The sequence below is a fragment of the Equus quagga genome, chromosome 11 (genome assembly GCF_021613505.1).
Source record: "Equus quagga isolate Etosha38 chromosome 11, UCLA_HA_Equagga_1.0, whole genome shotgun sequence".
Taxonomy (NCBI): domain Eukaryota; kingdom Metazoa; phylum Chordata; class Mammalia; order Perissodactyla; family Equidae; genus Equus; species Equus quagga.
The window spans coordinates 87,665,528-87,687,573 of record NC_060277.1 but is presented as its reverse complement, the minus strand read 5'-3'; positions in this window follow the sequence as shown (position 1 = coordinate 87,687,573).

The following is a 22,046-nucleotide window of genomic DNA, read 5'->3' as shown; positions in this document are numbered from 1 at the left end:
AAAGCACAGTTAATGATACAAAAGAGAGAATATTCACTACCAAAACCTGAGTTAGTGACCCAGAAAACAAAGTAGAGGGATATTTCAAAAAAACAGCATAAATGCAAGGTCATGGAAATAATAGTGAATATGAGTCAGATACTTCAGTGCATTTAAAGCAAACAACTGAAAAAAAATGTATTACAGAAGAAGTAAAAGGAATCGATGGACAAAAGATTATCATTACACAAATGTGAGAAGGAAATTTCTGCAAGTTGAAGAAGGATATGAATCTACAGTTTTTAAAGGATACACCAAATTCCAGGCATGTTTGACTAGGGGAAACCTCCCCCCCCCCCCCTTATTTATATCTGGGTAAAATTCCTAAACTCTAAGAATAAAAAAATTCTAATAGTTTCCAGAAGAAAGAGCACAAGATATTTACAAAGAAAAAATAAGCAGTTCTGGCATTAAACTTTGCAGATAAAAAATGTAAACTTTGGGCTGGCTGGGTTGCATAGTGGTTAAGTTTGCATGCTCCACTTTGGCAGCCCGGGGTTCACAGGTTCGGATCCCAGGCACGGACCTATACACCACTCACCACGTCATGCTGTGGCAGTGTCCCACATACAAAATGGAGGAAGATTGCCACAGATGTTAGCTCAGGGCCAATCTTCCTCACCAAAAAAGTAAATAAATAAAAACAAATAAACAAATTTTTACTTATTTATTTTTTAGAGAACTTCATTCGATCAGTCTTTCAAAAAATGGTCTATGGAGGTCAATTTTCTGGGTTCTCCTTATGTCTAAGAATTTTTTTCTTTTTGCTATTCCACTTGAGATCTAGTTTGAGTGCTTATATAATTCTAGGTTCCAGTTATTTTTCTCGTAAATTTAAGTTTTATCTCCACTATCTTGTAGTTTCCATTTTTCTTAGACTGCAACTTAGAGTGATGTCACCAAGATGGTGGAATAGGAGATCCAGCCTCCACCCCCTACAAAGACCAACACTTAGCTATTCTCGAATGAAAATGGCTCTGGAGGGCTCAGGAGTCCATTTAAAAAGCTTCAGCAAGACAATAAAGAAAAAAAAACTTGTGAATCACAGCAGAAAAGGGTAGGAACAACAGTTTCATTTTTCCTGCTCTGTCCCATCCCACAGGCAGGCACTGCTCAGCACCAAGATGGAACTTTCCCTCACTGGGAGAAGGAGAAGGGGCTGAGTGACTAGCTACCTCAGCTTTCTGGGGCACTGTAGGAAGGACCCACTTCAGTTTCACCACACCCAGAGACCAACATAGCTGACACATCTAGAGACTAATAGGGACAAATGAGAAGGGCCATGGCCACTAGTAGCCGTGTGGTAGAGTGACCGTGGTTCCCAGTGGCCTACCCTGCAGAGGACCCCAGCAGCCTTTGCTGCTGAGGACTCCAACAGCCTTTGTGGATGCTGCGGACACCCACAGCTTTTATCACTCAGGACTCCATCCTGGACTGCTCCACAGAGAACTCCAGCAGCTTTTGCCACTGAAGAAACCAATGGCGAGCACAGATTCTGCAGACCGCCTGCAGATTTCACCGCGGAGGGCCCCACAGGTTTTTGCGTTCTCAGACTCCAGCTGCCTGAGTCCTTCCCCACCCTGCCCATCAGTACGACTGTAGCCAGCACTGCTGTGGATGCCCTGGGCCCTGGGACCCACATCAGCAGCCAGCCCTGGTCTCTGTGGCTACACAAGTGCACAATATTAGCCTAGGCCTCTGTGGCCAAACTTCACTGCCACGTGTGCAGCTGCAGCTAGCCCCAGCAGCTGCATGAGGGCATACCAACAGCCCAGGCCCTCACAGCTGCTCAAGTGCCCAGGCACAGCCCCAACTCCTCTCACTGGCCTTCACCACCATGAATGCCCTGAACACTGTGAACACATATCTCCTGCAGTAGCACATCTGCACACTGCTGGTCCTGACTCCTGTCATGAGCCTGCACCACTGTGCACATGCCTCTGACCAGGCCCTGCAGCCATATGAGTGCGTGCTAACAGCCAAGTCACTCACAGCTGCTCGTGGATTGGGAGCCAGTCCCAACCACTGTCACAGGCCTGCATCACCATGTGTGCCTGCAGCTAGCCCCTGCAGCAGAAAAGTGCATGCCAACAGTTCAGGACCCCATAGCTGCTCATGTACCCACAGCTGGCCCCAGCCCCCACTGCTGGCCCTAGCCCTCACCGCTGCAACATGTGCATGTAACCAGCCCCTACCACTATGTGAGCATCTGAAGCTGGTCCCTGCAGCCAGTATACACACATTACCAGCTCTGGCTATCACTGCCACCTGCCCCAGTCCCTCACAACTGGAACTGGAAGTGATGCTGAGGACCTCAACAGGCTATAGTTACTGTGGATCCACTACAGCTCTCACCACCAAGGATCATGCAGTTATTGATGTTGTGGACCCGAGCTTCCTGAGACACCACGTCCCCTCAGACCAAGAGCCACTACTTGCCCCCATACATGGCACCCTGTACCACTAGTTGTGGGGTAACAGCATGCTCCTGCATACCCCGACCCACAGGTGAAGGCCTTTCCATACCAAAGTCAGTCCATAAAGTCTGGAAGAGGTGACTGCTTCTTCAAATGTGCAGACAACCACATAAGGCTTTGGGGATCATGAAGAATCAGGGAAACATGACAATACCAAAGGAAGACTATAAACTTCCAGCAACTGACCCCAAATAAATGAAGATCCATAAATTGTCTGACAAGAATTCAAAATAACTGATCAAAGAAGCTCGGAGAACTACAAGAGAACACAGATAAACAATTTGGTAATCAGGAAAACAATACAAGAACAATATAAGAAATTCAACAAAGAGAAAATATTAAAAAAAAAGAACAAACAGAAATTTTGGAGCTGAAGAATGCAATGACTGAGCTAAAAAATGCAATAGAGAGCTTCAACAACAGGCTCAATCAAGCAGACACAAGAATCAGTGAACTCAAAGATAGGTCATTTGAAGTTATCCAGTCAGAGGAGAAAAAAGGATGAAAGGGAATGAAGAAAGCCTATGGGACTTTTAGGACATCATCAAGAGAAAGAATATTTGAGCTATGAGAGTCCTAGAAGGAGGAGAGAGAGAGAGAAAGTTGCAGAAAGTTTATTTAAAAAAATAATGGCTGAAAACTTCCCAAATCTGGGGATAGATATGGACATCCAGGTATACGAAGCTCAGAAGTCCCCAGTCAGTTTCAACCCAAAGAAGACGTCACTGAAACACATTGTAATAAAACTGTCAAAATCAAAGTCAAAGAGAAAATCTTGAAAGCAGCAGGAGAAAAGAAGCTCGTCATATACAGGGAAAGCCCCATAAGGCTATCAGTAGATTTCCCAGCAGAAACCTTGCAGACCAGGAGAGAGTGGGATGATATATTGAAGGTGCTGAAAGAAAAAAACTGTCTACCAAGAATGCTTTAAACAGCAAAGCTAGCCTTCAAAATTGAAGGAGAGATGAAGACATTCCCAAACAAAAGCTGAAGGAGTTCATCACCATTATACCTGCTTTACAAGAAATGGTAAAGCAAGTTCTTCAAGCCAAAAAGAAAGGATGCTGGGGTTGGCCCAGTGGTGCAGTGGTTAAGTGTGCACGTTCTGCTTCGGCAGCCCGGGTTTCGCTGGTTCGGATCCCGGGTGCGGACATAGCACCGCTTGGCAAGCCATGCTATGGTAGGCGTCCCACGTATAAAGTGGAGGAAGATGGGCATGGACGTTAGCTCAGGGCCAGTCTTTCTCAGCAAAAAGAGGAGGATCGGCAGCAGTTAGCTCAGGGCTAATCTTCCTCAAAGAAAAAAAAAGAAAGGATGCTAACTAATAACACGAAGTCATAGGAAAGTAAAAAACTCACTACTAAGGTAAATATATAGTTAAATTCAGAAGACAATAACATTGTAATAGTAGAAGTCATATAATTCTGGTATAAAGGTTAAAAGACAAAAGAATTTAAAATAACTATAGCTACAATAATTTGTTAAAGGATACACAGTGTAAAAAGATGTAAATTGTGATATCAAAAACATAAATGTGGGGGGAGTAAAAGCGTTGAGACTTTGTATGGGAACAAAGTTAAGATGTTATCAGCTTCAAATAGATTGTTATAAGGATAAGATGTTTCACCCAAGCCTCATGGTAAACACAGTGCAAAAACCTACAGTCGATACACAAAAAATAAAGAGAAAGGAGTCAAAACACACTACTACAGAAGACCATCAAATCACGAAAGAAGATATCAAGAGTGGAAGAAAGGAAGAAAGGGTCTAAAAAACACCCAGAAAACAATTAACAAAATGGAAATAGAAAGTCTCTACCAACAAGTAAGCCTCAAGTTGGCTTCTGCATTTCCCATCCTCTTTCTCAATAGTCCTTTGTTGTTATGATGTTTATTAAGGCTTTCTTGGGACTGTATTTCTAGCCCAGATTCATTCTAAGTGTAGTGGGTTTACAAAGCACATCTCTATCCTGCATCATGATTATATTGGAGGGGGCGTAGCCCATATGACCCAGATGCTCAGAATGTTTTCCTTCAATTAGTTGCCCTGACAATTGCCTAGAAACCACCACGTTTGGGTATTTTTGTGACCCTTTGTGGGAAGCGCCTTTTCTTTCCTATGTATGTTTGAGTTGCATTTTCTCTGTCCTTGCTCATCCATCAATCCACTTTCATTTGCTTTTTATCTTCCTGGAGTTTTCAAAATATAAGAACCATTCATCATGCTTTTTCTTATTTTCTTCTACTATTATTACTTACCCTTTAAAATTTCTTTTTGTGTCGTATAGTTTTGTAGGGAAGGAAATAGATATAGATGTTTAATCTGAAATCATTTAAGCTTTAGTATTTCTTTTAGACTTAAAATATACCCCAAAGAGATTTTCATTTTGAAAAGAGAAGTGGGGAAAAATTATGAACTTTGGGGTTGTCTGAGCTTTCCCTAACATGATGGCTTCTCTCCCAATGCTCTTCTTGGAAAGGAAGACAAGGGCACCTGTCAGAAATGTAAATACAGCCACATCATCTATCGAAAGTGGTGACTAGGTAAAATGACAATTAGATAATAAAAAGAAGCTTCTGGCACGGAAGTCTCATCAAACACAAAGACTAAGCGTAATACAGAGGACACCACGCTGAGGAGATTCCTCTTGGTCCGAGGCTCCCTGGGCTTTAGTCCAACTCTCTGTCTTCTTGGTTACTCCCTAATTAGACCATCTAATCCTCCAACTAAAATGGGAGAATAGGGGGCCAGCCAGTGGCACAGCGGTTAAGTTCACACATTCTGCTGGTTCGGATCCTGGATGGGGACATGGCACCGCTTATCAAGCCATGCTGTGGCAGGTGTCCTACATATAGCGTAGAGGAAGATGGGCATGAATGTGAGCTCAGGGCCAATCTGCCTCAGCAAAAAGAGGAAGATTGGCAGCGGACATTAGCTCAGGTCTAATTTTCCCTAAATAAATAAATAAATAACATGGGAGAATAAGAATGTCAGAACCAAAGAGAATATACTCATTTTATTTTTATTCAGAAACTCTTAAGAATTAGAAGATACAGGACTAAGAACCTGAAGAAAAATAGGAAAAAGTCATTAATATACAATTTACATGAAAAACATAAGAATGGCCCTTAGACACATGAAAACACGTCCAAACTCATTCATAGTTAGATAAATGCAAATTAAAATAACACTATGATACCATTTCTCACCTATCTGACAAGCAAAACTTTTAAAAAAATATGGCTATACATTCTATGGGTGAGAACGTTGGAAAACATGCACCCTCAGGTGGGAATTGTCCAATCCATTTGGTAGGAAACTTGAAAGTGCCTGATAAAACTACACATGGCCAACATTTTGATTCAGCAATCTTACTTCTAGGAATCTATCCTGAAGCTACACCTCCAACATTATGAAAATATATATGCATAAGGTTATCGATTACAGCATTGCTTGTAAATGCTAAAGAGTGGAAATAATCTACATGCATACATATAGAAGTGTGGTTGAATAAACTATAATACATCCACACAGTGAGAACTGTACAGCTATAAAAAATAATGGGAAAGATCTTTCTGAACTGATAATGCGATAATTTCCAGGACATAATATTAAGTGAAAAAGCAAAGTATAAGAGTGTCTATAGCATGTAATTTTCATATTATAAGAAAAAAAGAGAACATAAGAAGATATTCAGGTATCTGCTTACATGTGAAAAAACAAATACAGGAAAGATAAACCAGAAACTAAAGAGACTCTTCAGCTATAGGGGTAGGTAGAGACGGGAAGGAGGAGGAAATGTGGAATGGAATCAGGACAGCAATGAGGAGTAAGGAGCAAAATTCTCTGTGTTTTTTTTTTAACATTGAAGAAAAGTTTATTTAAGAAGTGCTAGCAGCAAGAACTGTAACAAAAGGAGAAATGGACAAACAAAACAAGAAGGAGATTGTGTCCTATGGGATTTATCTCCATTCGTTTTTTTTTGGGGGGGTGAGGAAGATTGTTGCTGAACTAACATCTGTGCCACTCTTCCTCCATTTTATTTGTAGGACATTGCCACAGCAGGGCTTGATGAGCAGTGCACAGGTCCATGCCCAGGATGCGAACCTGAGAACCCCGGGCTTGCTGAAGTAGAGTGCGCAACCTAACTACTATCCCAGCAGCCGGGCCCCTCCTTTATTTAACTGAGTTCTTTGTACTGAGCAAACATGACTCTTTGCACAATGTCTTAGCAAGTCTCAGATTGTCCCTTGATAACTCTTCCTGGAGCACACACACTGGACACCTCATCCAGCCTTAGTCTCCTCTACTGAAGCCAATCCAGGATGGCCGTATCCAAGGCCCGCCCCCTTCCTCTAGCCAGTCACGTGCATTTTGCATAGCTCTGACTCTTAGAGCTATAATAATGTTTCATGAAATTCTCACATCTTAAAAAGTAAATAAAACCAACCAGGATCTGGAGAGTAAAAGCCCTCTCCCCAAATTAAAGAAAAATGAGGCCATGCTAGGCTTCTTGTCAATAAAGGATGAAAATTAGGTAAATGTTAAGCAAATAACTTGTCCTACCAAAAGATTCAATAGCATTATAGGAGGAAATAAGCACACAAGAGTTTTTAAAGAAGTTTTCAAAGTATATTTCTAAATACTGCATACCATGAGAGACTGTAATAAAACTTACACAGCATCTTTTTTCCCTCTGAGGAAGTGTTCAATTAAACAAAAGAAAAACAATGTGGATTCTCTAAAATAAGCAGGAAACTTGATGGCCATGCAATAGAGAGATAAAGAAGGTTGACAGAGCAAAAAAAGGAAGTGGGAAAACAAAGAGTGGCATATTAGAATTCAAAGTGACACTCTAAAGCATGAAATTTTGAGCAGACTCCAAAGAAAACCGAATGAGAGATGAAAATGATCAACACTTGGGAAACACTTCAAGAATGTGAAGGGAAAGAAGCAAAGAGATGAAGATCATAAGATAAAAGTTTTAGAAGAAATAAAATGGAGAGGCAACAAATGGGTAATTGGGGTTTTTTTTTATGAAAAAAAATCACCAGGAAACCAAAATCAATATTTGAGATATAAAAAAGAAAAAAATCACGACCTGATTAGAGACATAAATCTACAGATTGAAAGACTTACCATATGAAAGGCAAAATTGATATATATCACATATCAGGTCAAATTAACTTCACTGGGATCATAGGTCAGGTTTAGAAGCTAAAGGAATTACCACAAAGCCTCCTTTCATTCAACACTATTGCTGAATCACAATTAGTTTCTCCTACTGCAGGATAGGTGCTTAAAATGCGAAGAGCTGATATTTCTCCTCAATCAGTGTGCGGTGACGTGTTACTTCTTAGAGAGGTGACTACGGAAGACATTTCACACTCCTATCCATTGGGCAAAAGTGATGATTTTTTCTGAGAATCTTGTTTTCTCTTTCCTTTTGAATTATTCCACTCTCATGTTAAAGCAATTTTCCTACCAAATTTTGAACGCCTTTACTTGGCCGCTTTTAATTTAGACACAAACCAAAGGCAATGTGTTTATACGGCTCTTCTTATACTTTTATTACTGAGCTCTACAGAAAAAAAATAGCTCCGTGAGTTTTATATTTTACAAGAATGTACTCTTTAATTCAAACTATTGCTTTTAAATTTTTGAGCAAAGTTATAAATAAAAGAAGTTTATAATAAGGGGAGTAACACTGCAGTCATGGTAGTTTATTCAAGATTTAACAAAAATTGACTTATGTCAGGGCTGTAAGGTTTTGACAGCTGTATAGTTAGAAACTGCACTGGGGTCATGCTTATCATTTAAGCCAATTTCCAGGAGAGGATTTTTTTTTTTAGTAGCTTATTTAATTTAGGAAAGCACGACTCTCAGATTCAGTGTCTAGTCCTATCACACAGGCATGCCTTGGATATGATACTAATGTGAATCAATGAAGAAAAATAAAAGATGGAAAGAGCTTAATTGGTCACATCAAGGTCCAAGCACCCTTGCTATAAAGTCAGTTGATGCCGAACTAAAAATCCGATACTATGTTTCACTTAAAAGCTGACTGTGTTAAAGTGATGATGAATTTAATGAGTTTCTAAGTGAAAATGTCAACAAATCAGTTATGGCAAATTTAACTTTGGTAAAGCCATTCTATGGGACAAAGATATTAATTTTGAACGAAGAAATGTTGCCTCAAAAGTAGTTTCACAGTGGCAAGCAGATCTTGTGCATTTGTCATGGGCCTTTATAGCAATCACTCTTCAACTGCTGTCCCTAGCTTTAGCCTCATTCCCCTTATTTCTACATTCTGTAATTAGTAGTGGACACACAGGACATAGTTGGTGAGCTAAAGCTTGTTGTGTGTTGAATTTTTTTTCACATTTCCCTAATTGTCTTAGGATTTTTTTTATCGTGACATAATTGACATACAGCATTATATTAGTTTCAGGTGTACAACGTAGTGATTCAACAGTTGTGTACATTGCGAAATGGTCACCACGGTAAGTCTAGTTAGGATCTTTTTTTTACAAAGTTTGTTCAAAACAGCGTCAAATAAGATACATACATTGCAGCTGTTTGATTACGGCTCTTAAGACTTTTTAAAAAAATTAAATGATGAAGTGTATTCAGGAATTGATAAACAATAATGTACACCCGAAATTACACAATGTTATAAACCATTATAGTCCCAATAAAATTACTTAAAAAAAAAGCAAGCAGAGAACATCCATATAAAAAAAAAGTCTTAAGAACAGCTATGTTCATTGCAGCATTATTTACAATAGCCAAGACATGGAAACCACCTAAATGTCCTTCAATGGATGAATGGATAGAGAAGATATGGTTGTATACTTAATGGAACACTACTCAGCCATAAAAAACAATGAAATCTTGCCATTTGCAACGACATGAATGGACCCTGAGGATATTATACTAAGTGAAATAGGTCAGCCAGAGAAAGCCAAAGACTGTGTGATTTCACTCACATTTGTTGAATTTTTAAGAAATATTTGGCAAATGGTGGTGTTATCCTACAGCAGAGAGTTGTCTTTCATAAATGAAAGGCCAAATGCGTTCGAGTTTACTTTTCTCTTTTCTTACATGTACCAGAAATTGAGTCCCAGATTGATTACCTTTATTATTCAGATAAATAATTAAGAATTCAAATTTGGATGTTCTATTTTGATTAGGCCAGATTTCTCTCATGTTTTGTAGCATTGATGCTGATACGCCCAGGATTTTAATCTTGAAACCAAGCTGCGTTATGGCACACTACCACAGCATAATGAAACTATTTTCTTTTACAAGACATAATAAAATATAACAAGATTGTCCATCCTAAAGACAAATCACTTTCAAGGAAGGAAAAATGAAAAATCTCTTGTCAAACCTCTTTATTTGGAGTTTATACTGCCTTGCTTTCCAAGTTTGTAGTTTGAGAATACAAAGAAAATCGCTCCAGTGTTCTAAATTAAATAAGAAACTGGAAGTTGCACATCGTTACTGAACTTACTGCAATTTAATTAGGAGAATTATGATTTGATGTCGCCTTTGTCCCATTGCTTCTGCTCTGAGCAAGTAAATGATTACACCATTTACTTCTCAGCCCAAGCCCTGAACCAGTTGCTCGCTGATCCACACAGAGCTTGACTCTGTGCTCTGAGGACAGAATCTCTCTCTGTTCACGCTGCATCACAAAATAGTATTTGCAAATCCGAGGTTTTGGACCATTCAGATATTTTGAAGAAATTCAACCTTACATGGAGAACTTGAACAGTGTAAGTAATATCTAAAGACCATTTAGTCTTTTATTTGACGTAAATTGGATGGAAAAATGTTAAAAATAAACAAACAAGACAAAAATAAAATTTTGGTTAGTCCTAGTCTCTTGGTGTCCTGAAACTCTAGAAACTTCTATCTTAATCAGCTAAAAAGAATAAAATTAAAGCTTAGCCTAGATCTGAGAGATACCTCTAATTTTAACAAGATTCTAAGACAATCGTGTGCACATGGGCATCATCCACCGACAAATTATACTCCATCATCAAAACCTGTATATCTTCTCTAAGTCAGCAATTTCACAAATGCCTTCCTTTAGGTGAAAGGGCTATAATAATAAAGATGGACTTGATCGATAGACATTACTGAGTATATTCACCTAATATATGGAATGCACTTAAGTTCCATATGGTGATGACAGTGGAAGAATAGAGGTGCTTACAGTCTAAATGAAACATAGAAAGATAGAAACACTGAGTAACAGAAAGACTCAACTATAAAATTCTGTATTCAGCCTAAAAGTAAGATCAATAGTCATTTGGGTTATTAATCTAGGGACACATATACCCAGCTTCCAATTAATTCTAAGTGTATAAACATGTTTATTATGGTAACCTAGGCACCTAAGTCATGTCAACCTATAGCATACTTCAGTCTTTTATGGCCTGGAATCTTAGGCGTCCTCTTTTATCAGCAAAAGAAACTTGAGTGAGACAATAGCCTAAACATACATATGTAGATCACTCACATAGACAGTGAGGCATTTAATAGGTCAGCTGCAGCCCCGGAGACCAAGAAGACCAGCATCTCAAGACTATGGGTGTTTTCTACTAAAGCAGGAATTTTTTTTTAATGATATTATCAATTTATTTCATCTACTCTCCCCAGATTTGTTCAATCTAAGATACCAGCAGTCATTCTCAGTTATCTGGAGCAATGGTGGCAAACAGTTCTGTAGTAAATAGGAAAAAATGCATAATCTAACTATTTATATTTGTCTACAGAATACACTTTTATAGAAACAGCAAATTGATCTTCTTCCTTATTTTCTTTGATTCATAGTTGAATTACCTTGGAAATTTTGGATTAATAAAAAAGTTCTAGATAATATGACCTGAAAAGATGCTAGAAAATAAAAATGCAATAAATATGGGAATAAGGTAACTACAAATCATTCATAAAATCCTTAATTTAATATTCTTAAAATTCTTAATAAAATGTTACTATTAAAGGCAAAAGTTTTGGAGCATAGTAAAGTATGAAATTCTCTGCTAGTCTCAGGATCGTCTCATATAAGAAACGCCAATGACATAGATGGTCTAGCCCAGCGTTTCTTAAAGTATGTTCCGCAGTCCCTTGTAATACTCTGTGAAAAAATATCCAGTGGCAAATATGAGAAACTTTGCATAATATATACTCCCTGTTGGAGATATACATAGTAGTAGGCATATCAAAGGAATGGGAAATCTTGTGATCAGGAATCTATTTAACTTTGAAAGGAAATACAGCAAGACAGTTTTAGAAGACCATGGACTCCAGAACCAGACTGAGTATGTTGGAAGCCCAGATTTGCTTCTTAGTCGTTTTATGAACCTGAGAAAGTTACTTAACCTCTCTGTACCTGTTTCCCTAAATGAAGATAATAAAAATAAAGCCTACTTCAAACATTATTCTTGTGAGAATTTAAATGAGTTAATATATATGGAAAAACACTTCATATGTGACACATCATAAACATTATAGAATATTTTAGTAGGCATTTCTCAAATTTAACAGACCACTTTGTTTGTGTGCATGTGTTCACCTCTTAATAGACCAAAGAACATGGTCTTGTCCAAGACCGTTTTAAGAAAAGGAAAATAACACTCACAAAAATCGAACCTCCTTTACACAGGTTCGAAGGGAGTAATTGACAGTTGGGATTAGAACTCGGGTCTCTTTCATCTCTACCCAGTTCTGGTGCTCAGTTGAATTCCATTTTTCAATTAGCTGTCTTCTAGACTAAAGCACCTTTCTGGTTGTCTGTTTTTTTGTGTTCTCTAGGCAGTCAATTTGTCTTTATGGATTTCATCTTCCCTTAAATTCCAAAAACCCACATTTTTGAGATTTATGAGCAAGATCTTGAAGTTTCAGAAAGGGTTCAAAATCTTTCCTGAAGTTATCATTATTCATATTGTTCAGTAATGGAGAGAAAAAAAAAAGTTGTGTGTATAAACTTTGCAAAGAAATTTCCAGTCTTTATATTATAAATGTATTTGGAGGGAAAAGTAATCTAAGTTTTTTCTGTGAAGAAATAAAAATAACAGTTTCAGATTTGTGGGTTATTTTTTTTCATGTTTCCTCAAAGTCTAGCTGCTTTCTTTTCTTTCTAATATAATAACTGCTTCGAGTGTACCTGAAAACCATGCTTCAAATACAGTTGCAGCTTTGAATGGAAACAAAGGATGTTGTTGCCTGGCAACAAGAACCACATAAAGTCCCCACACAGCACTTCCATCTCTAGCAATTCCCTACTAATTCCGTAGGTTTGCACCTTGCTAGATAGCATGGCAAACGGAGCTCTGCCCTTGGACTCTTTCACTAGGAGAATTCATTGAAATTCTCATTAGAATTAAGTGGTTTCACGTGGAAACATAGTGGCATGCCTCCGATGTCTATTGTGAATGTGAAAAATGTAGATTTGTGCCAATGAATCACATTTGGCCATATGGCCAACTCTAGGTAAACATCTGTTCCTTACATTCTATTAATGGAAACTGGGTTTGGGGAAGCCTCACACTTTAGGGCTGTAAAGAATGAAATTACTGAAACTGGAAAACCCACCACATGTCTTCCACTCCCAAGCATCTCTTTTCGATTTTAGCTCTCAAACTTGCTCGCTTAGGACACATGATGGCAAAAAAAATTAAATAAGTTAAAAAATCATCTTTAGTAGAAGGAAAATGAATGAGTTAGTGCAAATTCCCATTCCTTCTATTTTTCAGGATCTTGTGTTATTTAAGTTTGAAGAAGTTGAAATTTTGAAATTCAGCCATTTTGTAGGTACCCCCTCACTCCACAATCAATCATATGCCAGTGACTAGAGTCAATTCATTTATTGATTCATTCTCTCATGAAAGTCAAATAAATGGGTGCACCTGTTGTGTTTGTTGCATTAGAGGCTCAAAATAATATAAGGCCACTGCCCTTGAGGAACTTACAGCCTAGGTGGGAGATGAGCTAAGTCGTAAATATGAAGAACATTAAAAATTCAGGGGTAAAACGACTGTAACAAGCATTCATCTATGAATAGTTCAAGTTTTATATGCCAGAAATCTGGATGATCCCCCTTTCTTTAACATCAGTGTCATCCTTTCCATTCACCCTTGCAAACAATGTTTGAATCCATTCCTTCTTCTCTCATCTTCTTTTTGCTACAAATTAACCTCCAGGCTCTTCCCCTTATTTTCATTGTCAGTAAATGTTCATGTCCTCATTATGTAATAGACACTATACTAGGTCTGGGGGTAAAAATAGAGGGATCTATAATCTACCAGACAAAGAAGGCATTAAAATATTAATCATCACAAATAACTATATGATTAAACAAATAGATTACCCAATATTGACGTCTTTCAAAAATCAAATGTGACCATAGCAACTCCTTTCTTGAAGCCTCCTCTGGCTCCACCATTGCCCATGAGGTTAGACCACTTCTCATCGCCATCTCCCACGTACAACCAGTTCCAGCCATATGGAATTACTGGCATTTATAAAATGAATCCTTCTTCCATGAGACTGTGCTTGGGAAACCTCATTCCCTCAATTTGGAATGCTCAATCCCAGTTGTCTGAGAATCTCTTATTCTTCCTTATTTTCATAAAATACCATAACCACTACCCACAGCCCCTACAACATCTCCTTAATTTCCCAAACATAGAACTCCTTTTTCTTATAAAGTTTACTGAGTGTATTCCTACACAGTAGCTTTTTTCACCAAGTATTAAAGTTGTTCATAACTTTAGCCCACTCAAACTGTGAGCTCTTTAAGCATAATTAACATAACTTTTGTCCTTAAGTAGGTGCTTGATAAGTATCAATGGCTGAATGGCTAAGTGAAGGAAACTTTGATCAGAATTCAATATAGAAGAATGGAATGTTGAACTCTAGAAAAGAAGAATGCGATCTGTCACAAAGTTGTTAATGCATTGTATCATAACATTCTTTTGAGGGTTTTAGCAAAAAAGAGTGCAAATTGGGATATAAATAAAATCTCCATTCTCATTCCTTCTCCCTTCCTAACCTACTTAAGATCCCATTGTTACAAATTAAGCTTAGCCTATGGGCCAGGAAGGAAAGAAATTCTGTACTCTTACAAGACAACTGAGGAGTCTTTTTCCTCAAACGAAAGCTCTATTATGGAATTATTTGTTAGCATGAATTAAATTCAAAGGTAAGATAAATGCATTAATGTTTGATATTCAGATAGCACAGTTAGTATTTCCACTTTAATTACTCTAGTTTTAATGGAAATTATAAGGTTCTGCTAGACTATGTTCAAGACGTGTTTGGAAAAAATATATGTAATCTATAAGGATTCTGGTAAAAGAGGGGGAAAACATCTGACTATGAATTACATCAGTCTCTTCCAGTTCAGGATGTGAGAGATGGTGATATGACGAGAGAATACGTATAGAAACAGGCAGGCAGTACAAGTTGGGGTAGAAGTTGAAGGTGTAGAACTAGCAGACTTTAAACATGGTGCTCAAAAACCCTGAGTCACTAGGAAACACTGACCCTAAAGTCTAAAATTCCTCCACTCTTCTCCACCTGTCCAAACCCTTGAGACATGCTAAAATAATTTCCCACATTTCTCCTAAATTAGGGAATCGGATCTGACTAAGCCAAGAGAAGGATGTCACTTTCCCCTTTTCTTTGGGAACTTTGCCCTCTGTAAATGTCACCCAGCCCTTATCGGTGTATCAGTTTCCTAGAGCTGCTGTAACAGTTTACACACCGGGTGGGTTAAAACAACAGAAATTTATTCTCTCACAGTACTGGAGGTCAGAAGTTCCCAATCAAAGTCTTGGCAGGCCGTGCTCCCTCCCACAGCTCTAGAGAAAACCTGTTCCTTTCCTCTTCCCAGTTCTAGTGGCTCCAGGTTGTCCCTCAGTTTATGGCTGTATCACTCCAGTCTCTGCTTCTGTGTTCACACTGCTGCCTCCTCTTCTCTCTCAACGCTACCTCCGCCTCTCTCCTAGAAAGATACAGGTGATTACCCTGAGGGCTCACCGAGAGAATCCAGGATAAGCGCCTTCTCTCAAAATCCTTAACTTCATCATATCTTTTGCCACATAAGGCAATAAGTATTCAGTCTTTTGCCATATAAGGGTTCACAGGTTCTGGAAATTAGGACCTGAATGTATCTTCTTGGGAGAGTCACCCTTTAATCTACTACACTTGAATTGGTTTCTAGAGTGAAAGAAACAGTATCAATGATGGTTGCTTTTGTCAGAGCACGCTGTATGTTTACCTTGGGTGGAGTGTGGGCTCACTCCACCCAGTGAAGAGAACTACCTTCATACTTTATGGGCCACAAGGCTGGATACCAGCCACAATAGCTTTCTCTGACCACCGGTTCCTTGGCCGACTGAATGGACACTGATTACTGCATCAAGTGATAAAGTAATTAAAACTACCTAGAATAACCTTTTATGCTGAGTGCCCCTTTCTTGTTCCTATATCCCCTGTCACCCACTACGACCTCTGTCTTTCCTGGGTGTTATGCATCTGTCTTTCCACTTTAATCTCCTTTAAGGTAGGAATCATATCTTCGTCGTATTTATGTAACTAGCACCCCCTCCGTTGATTTTCAGTAAGTGTGTGTTGAACTAAACTGAACTAAATCCAAGTTCGAAAGACACCCTGACTTTTGAAAAAAGTCTGGTCATTGTGAGAATGACATTAGAGGATCTCTGATCCTTTAGTCCACGATATAAAGTATCTTTCTTCTCTTCCTAGGATATATGTGACATTAGAGATGTTCTTATCTTTTTGTGTTGTTCTGTTTGTCGTTTTTTTCTTCTTTCTAGTTGAGATTTATTGATTGCCAGTCATTCTTAAATTACGTGTGATGTTGTATTTCTCTTTCTTATCAAACACACTCACTACACACTGATGAAAATTACTGAGGACTTTATTGATTTTGTGATTTTAAATATCCTTGGCAGTTTCCCTTAAGTCCTTGGAAGAGTTTCTCTCTTGAATGCTTGTATTTTGAAGTGATGTAAAGAGGAAGCCAAAGCTGTTATCAGCCCTCCCACCCCATGCAATCAGCCGCATTGCAAACACCTACCGTTACTTCAAAATATGGCAAGGTTTGGGCAGAGGGAAGCAGTGGGCAACAGCTTCCACAGAGGGGAAAGAAATCTCAAGGTCGTTTAAGCAGCAGACCATTTTCATATATAAGGGATAACATACTTCTATTGAAATGGTCTATCCCTGTATGTGTTTTTCCTGCTAATTATTTTAGTGTGCTATTATACCCAGTCATCTAATTGGATAGATTTATTTCAAAGGGAACTAAACAAACAGAATAGCAGGAATTTTAAGTATTTTTGCTAAACATTGGTATTTAGAGCCCCTGGATACACTCGAAAACATATAATTAGCATTCAAAATAATTTCACAATATACCTGATTTGTGTTTTGTAAGAAGTGAAGCACGGCATTCAGATTTGAGCTTCAAAAAAGAGTACACTGACATGTATTTATTTTCTATTCAGTAAAACATTATGAAAACTGCCTTGTTGTCACCAGTGCTTCCCTAGAATGACCCTGACCCCAACAGAAATTTTGTCAATCAAGAAGACTAAGGGAAAGCTTGAAGTCCCTTGCTTCCCCAACATCTCATTTTTATTTCTATACAAAGTTACAGTCATTTTAACAAGTTGGGGGTCTGGAAAATTCTACTAGATAATGATGTCCATTTCCATGATGCTTTCCTCGTCAATCAGTCTCCTTAACTTAAGCTTGTATCGTGTGGTTCTAAAGACACCTCCTTCATGCCTTATCTCATCTCTCCGGTGACAAGCCCTACGTGGAACAGCCACGATGGAGATGAGAGAAGGAAGACAAAGGCGAAACTGTACAGGCAAGGGTTTGGATGCTAAGAGAGTGCAGACAGGCATCCAAAGCTTAATTCATATGACAGGAGTAGAACTATGTATTTGCACAGGACAACAAAATAGGAAATGCCTGTTCCAAAGAGGACGCAGGTGTCTAACTGAAATAAGCAGGCAAGTTCTAGGCCAAAACCAACAGCAGCTGATAAGAGACTGATACAGTAGCTAGGATGGGGAAGCAATTGATGTATCTAATGGGCACCCTCAGTTTCCACTGAGCAGCACAAATACCACAGGAAGCACATGTTTATTTGGGAAACTTTTTCTGTACTCATGTATGTGGCTTCCCATGAAGCCCAAATCACAAACTAGCCATCATCGGTTCATAGAACTTCACAATAAATGTTACACCATTAAGGGAGCAGTGAGACTTAAAAGCTCTGTGGATGTTTCTGAAACTCCCATTTCATTCACCACTTCTTCCATCCTGATACCAGAAATTTCACTACTGCCGATCCCTTGTTTCCACACAAACACAAATTTCTCTTTTAATCTTCCTGTAATGAGGGAGCTTGTCTAATTTCGCCATTTCTTCTCTGAGCCTGACCTTTCACTGTCTGCAAGCCAACAAAAGGCTTTTTGGCTGTGCTATTTAAATAAATCACCCCAAAAGTAGTTGATAAGGAACCGATATTGTGGTCTATTAAGCAGTACTCTGTCACTCCTAGTTTGGGGTAATTTTCAACCATGCTTTTATTAAGCTGACCTTTGCTAAAGAAATTGTCAGCAATTTAGCTAAATATTTTAGTAGCGGGGAGTCTAGAATACAATATTTCTTATGGAGAGTTGCTGCTTTTAGAGGCCTGAGGCTATTCCAAATACCTCTGACTATCTCAAAAGTGCAAGGCCCAAGGAAGCAGAGTGAAATTATTGTCAAGTTCCACAGAGCAGTCAGTTTCTTTTCATTTAAGAACAGGATTCTGCCAGATACAGAGATGATTTTCAATGACACCAGAGTGAAATTTGCATATGATCAAACCAGTAAATTCTAATACACAATGACGTTTTCACTAAGTATTTGACAGTTTGCTCTGTGGTTAATAGTTGGACATTGGTAACATGAAATGTACTTTGTTAAAACATAGTATAAGAGTCACCACAATGACAGATCATGATACACTTTAAGGTGTTGAGGTAAGCAAGAAAAAGAATGTTTTATCTAAAAGAAAAAAGGCCCTGGGAATAGATTAACTACGTAACAAGAAGCTGGAATTGGCTATAAGTTCTACCCAGTTTTTGAACTAGTTCTATAGAAACTTTAAATGTTCAAGTTTCCTCTCTTCCACATTTTTATTTTTATTTTCTTGAGATCTGTTTTTGATGAGAATGGGAAGATGGATCTTAAGAGGAAATATATTACTTTTTCATATTGTATGCAGACCAATGAATCTGAAAACTCCTGGATACCTGGGAAATAGTTGGGTTGACCTTGAAGGTGGATTAAAAAATATCTATCAGCAGACAAATCTGTTTCCATAATACTACCAGTTTCCAAACCAAATTGAAGATGATACAGGGAATATTAGTAGCCAGGAAATATTGAAAGTCATTACTGAAGCTTGAGTTCACCCTCTTTTGCCATCATTCATAAAACATGTGAATATTTTTTTCATGCCTTTTTATCAACCATTCTCATTATTCATCAGATTCATCCTGTTTCTTCCTTATCTTCACCCTTGAGTAAAAAGCTACAGATTTTTATGTGAATATTAATATTCTTAAATGCTGATAAACACAATTTAGATAATTATAATATAAACTACTACTGTTACCATACTAAGTGGGTTCACTTTCTGGTGACTTAAAATCAGACTCCCCACCAGAAGTAGTTGTCACACAAAGTAGAGTTTATTTGCAGCAAATAGGAGCCCACGTGGAATCAATTCTCCTTGAACACAGGACACCAGGGGCCTTTTATTTCAGATGGAGAATGAATCTTCAAAAGGGAGAGGTGGGTATTCACTTGCACTTCACTCAGTTGGCATCTCTCAGCTCACCTGTGCAGGTGCTGCTCTTTCAGTGGAGTTCAAGATGTTTGGTGATTGCATCTCTTAACGTAACCGTAACAACAAAAACTTCAGAGAAACAGTTAAATGCTTCTGAATACTCCTTTAAGTTCCTCAGAGCAATTAGTTGGTGACACTACTGTAATTGCATTTCAGTACATCAAATAGACCTATTTGCCTTGATGCGTATGTTTAGCTAATAAATATGTGGTTCTTCTTGGTCATAACACAGGACTTATTTCATTTCTTAGTGTAATGGGATGACTCCTTCTAACTTGAAAAAAGTTTAAATGGTTCCATAGCAGACATTTCAACAATTTGTCTTTTAAGGTTCATTTGCGGCTAAAAATAAATGAAAATAAAATACTTGTTTACAAAAAGCAAATCAGCTTTAAGTCTAAAATATGTTATAATTAATGTGGGAAACTTTTTACCTTTGTAAATTAAACGTTTGCATTTATAATCATCTAACTTGTTAAATATACAACTCTCCTGGTCACAAAAACTCATAGTAGGATTTTGGTCATAAGAAAATCTCAAAAACTTTCCAAATACATAAAACATAATTCCACTATTAGCATAAGCAGCCTAAATATATAGGGACATGGGTGGTGTTCAATATTTGACAGTTTTCTTCACTCTACTAAGTAGTATCAAATGGCATTTCTAGCTGAGCTTTCAGATAGAAATTCCTTGTTGCAGTGGACTTATTCAGAAAACTCTGAAGATGAATCTTCACATCTTCTAAAAATTGCAAAATACTTTGCCAAAAAGAAAAGAAGATATCACAGGACATTCACTTTTTTAAACTTCTATTATTTATTTTCTGCATGTTTGTTTTTGTGTTTTGTTTTTTGTATTGGCAAAAAAGGGTGAGTGTTGGGATGATAAAACTCCGTTGGATTACATTGCATAACAGGATAGCAAAAGAAATAAGTCTGGCAAGATTCCTATTGCCACTATATGCACTTTCCCAAAATACAGCAATCTACTTATAACCTATGTTTCCATCAGTCTTTACCATTGCCTTCATTAAATAGAGCATGGTCCTAATGAGTTCAGGTTACCAGTTCCATTCATATGTGACAATTTTCTTCACTTTACTTCACAGTGTCAAGTTGTACTTTGAGCTTAGCTTTCACAGATATACATCCCTGGTCACTCTTAAAATTTTGGATGCATCAGTAAAAATTCATTAATATGTATGTTTAGGGCTGGAAAAAGAAGAAAAAGCCCTCAAATGGCAGCAATGGTATTTTGCATTCTTCTCAAATTATAAAATCCTTAAAATAATTCAAGAACTTAAAAAGTTATGATTTAATCATTACTTCCTAACCGAAACATAAAAAGATCATGTTATAAAAATGAAAAAATGGGATAAATGGCCTGATATGACAACAGAAGCAGGAGATCTAAGATACACGCAAGGGTTGGTTATTTTGATCTAATTACTAGGCTTTGCAGTTAAAAACAGAGTACATATACACCCACCTCCCTTACTCTTTGCCTCTTGTATTCCAACACATCCTCTCTCTCCTCAATACTGAGCTCCTTTTATTATTTATGGTCCACTGTGGACTCAGGTCTTCCCACTGAAAGCAGAACACCTTGTACCAGTGGTATTCAAACTTGGGCTTAACATCTGCCTCGTATTGTTAAAATACGTATTGCTAGACCTATCCCAGAGATTCTGGATCAAGAATTTGCATTTCTAACAGATTTCCAGTGATGATGAGGCCATTGGTCCAGATGCCACCCTTTGACAACCACTGCCCTGTTCTTATCTTAACTATCCTAGGCTTAGGAAGGCAAACCTGATATCAAATATTCTGTCCAAATTACCCTTCAAGATTATTGTTTCTTATCTGATTGTATAGTGTTTGGGCGAGATGCGGGATTCATAAAATAAGGAGAGGACATAGGACGTAAGTACTTGAACAAAGTTACTTCTCATTCCTCCTTTTTTTTCTTCAGGGCGGCTAATTTCATCTAGCTGACTAAGGAAATGTGATCTAACTTAGCCAATTCACACTACCATGGAAATGGAGACTTGAAGTTGTACTAAGTCAATGAAGCATATTCACTTATCAAAAGCAGCTTGTGAATGAATGGATTCTTCCATTTTAAGTAGGTTATTAGCAGTGGGAGGCCTTCCTGGGATCCAACTGAATTCTTTAACCTCTCAATTTTGTCTAGAGAAGCAATTTGGGGGGAGGAGGGGAAAATTCCTCCCTGTTACTTACTCTTGACATAGATAACTCAATAGGAACTGATTTCCCGCAGTGCCTCCAGTAACAACAGAAACTATTGAATTAGTTCTTCTTCCTTCAGCTCATCCACTGGGACATGGATGAAGTGAAGGCCATACCTATTCCAATATCCTTTTGGGCCCTGTTTCCCCCTCAAGGAAGCTGAGTGATAAGTGAATTTATAAGTGAATGAGGAGCTGCTCTATGTCCCAACAGAAGAAAGGCAGCTGAAGATATAAAAAAAAAAACCATACATGTAAAAACCACATTAAAATGAATAAGTTAATAGATAGAAAATAATAAATGATTGATGGATGGATAGATAAATAG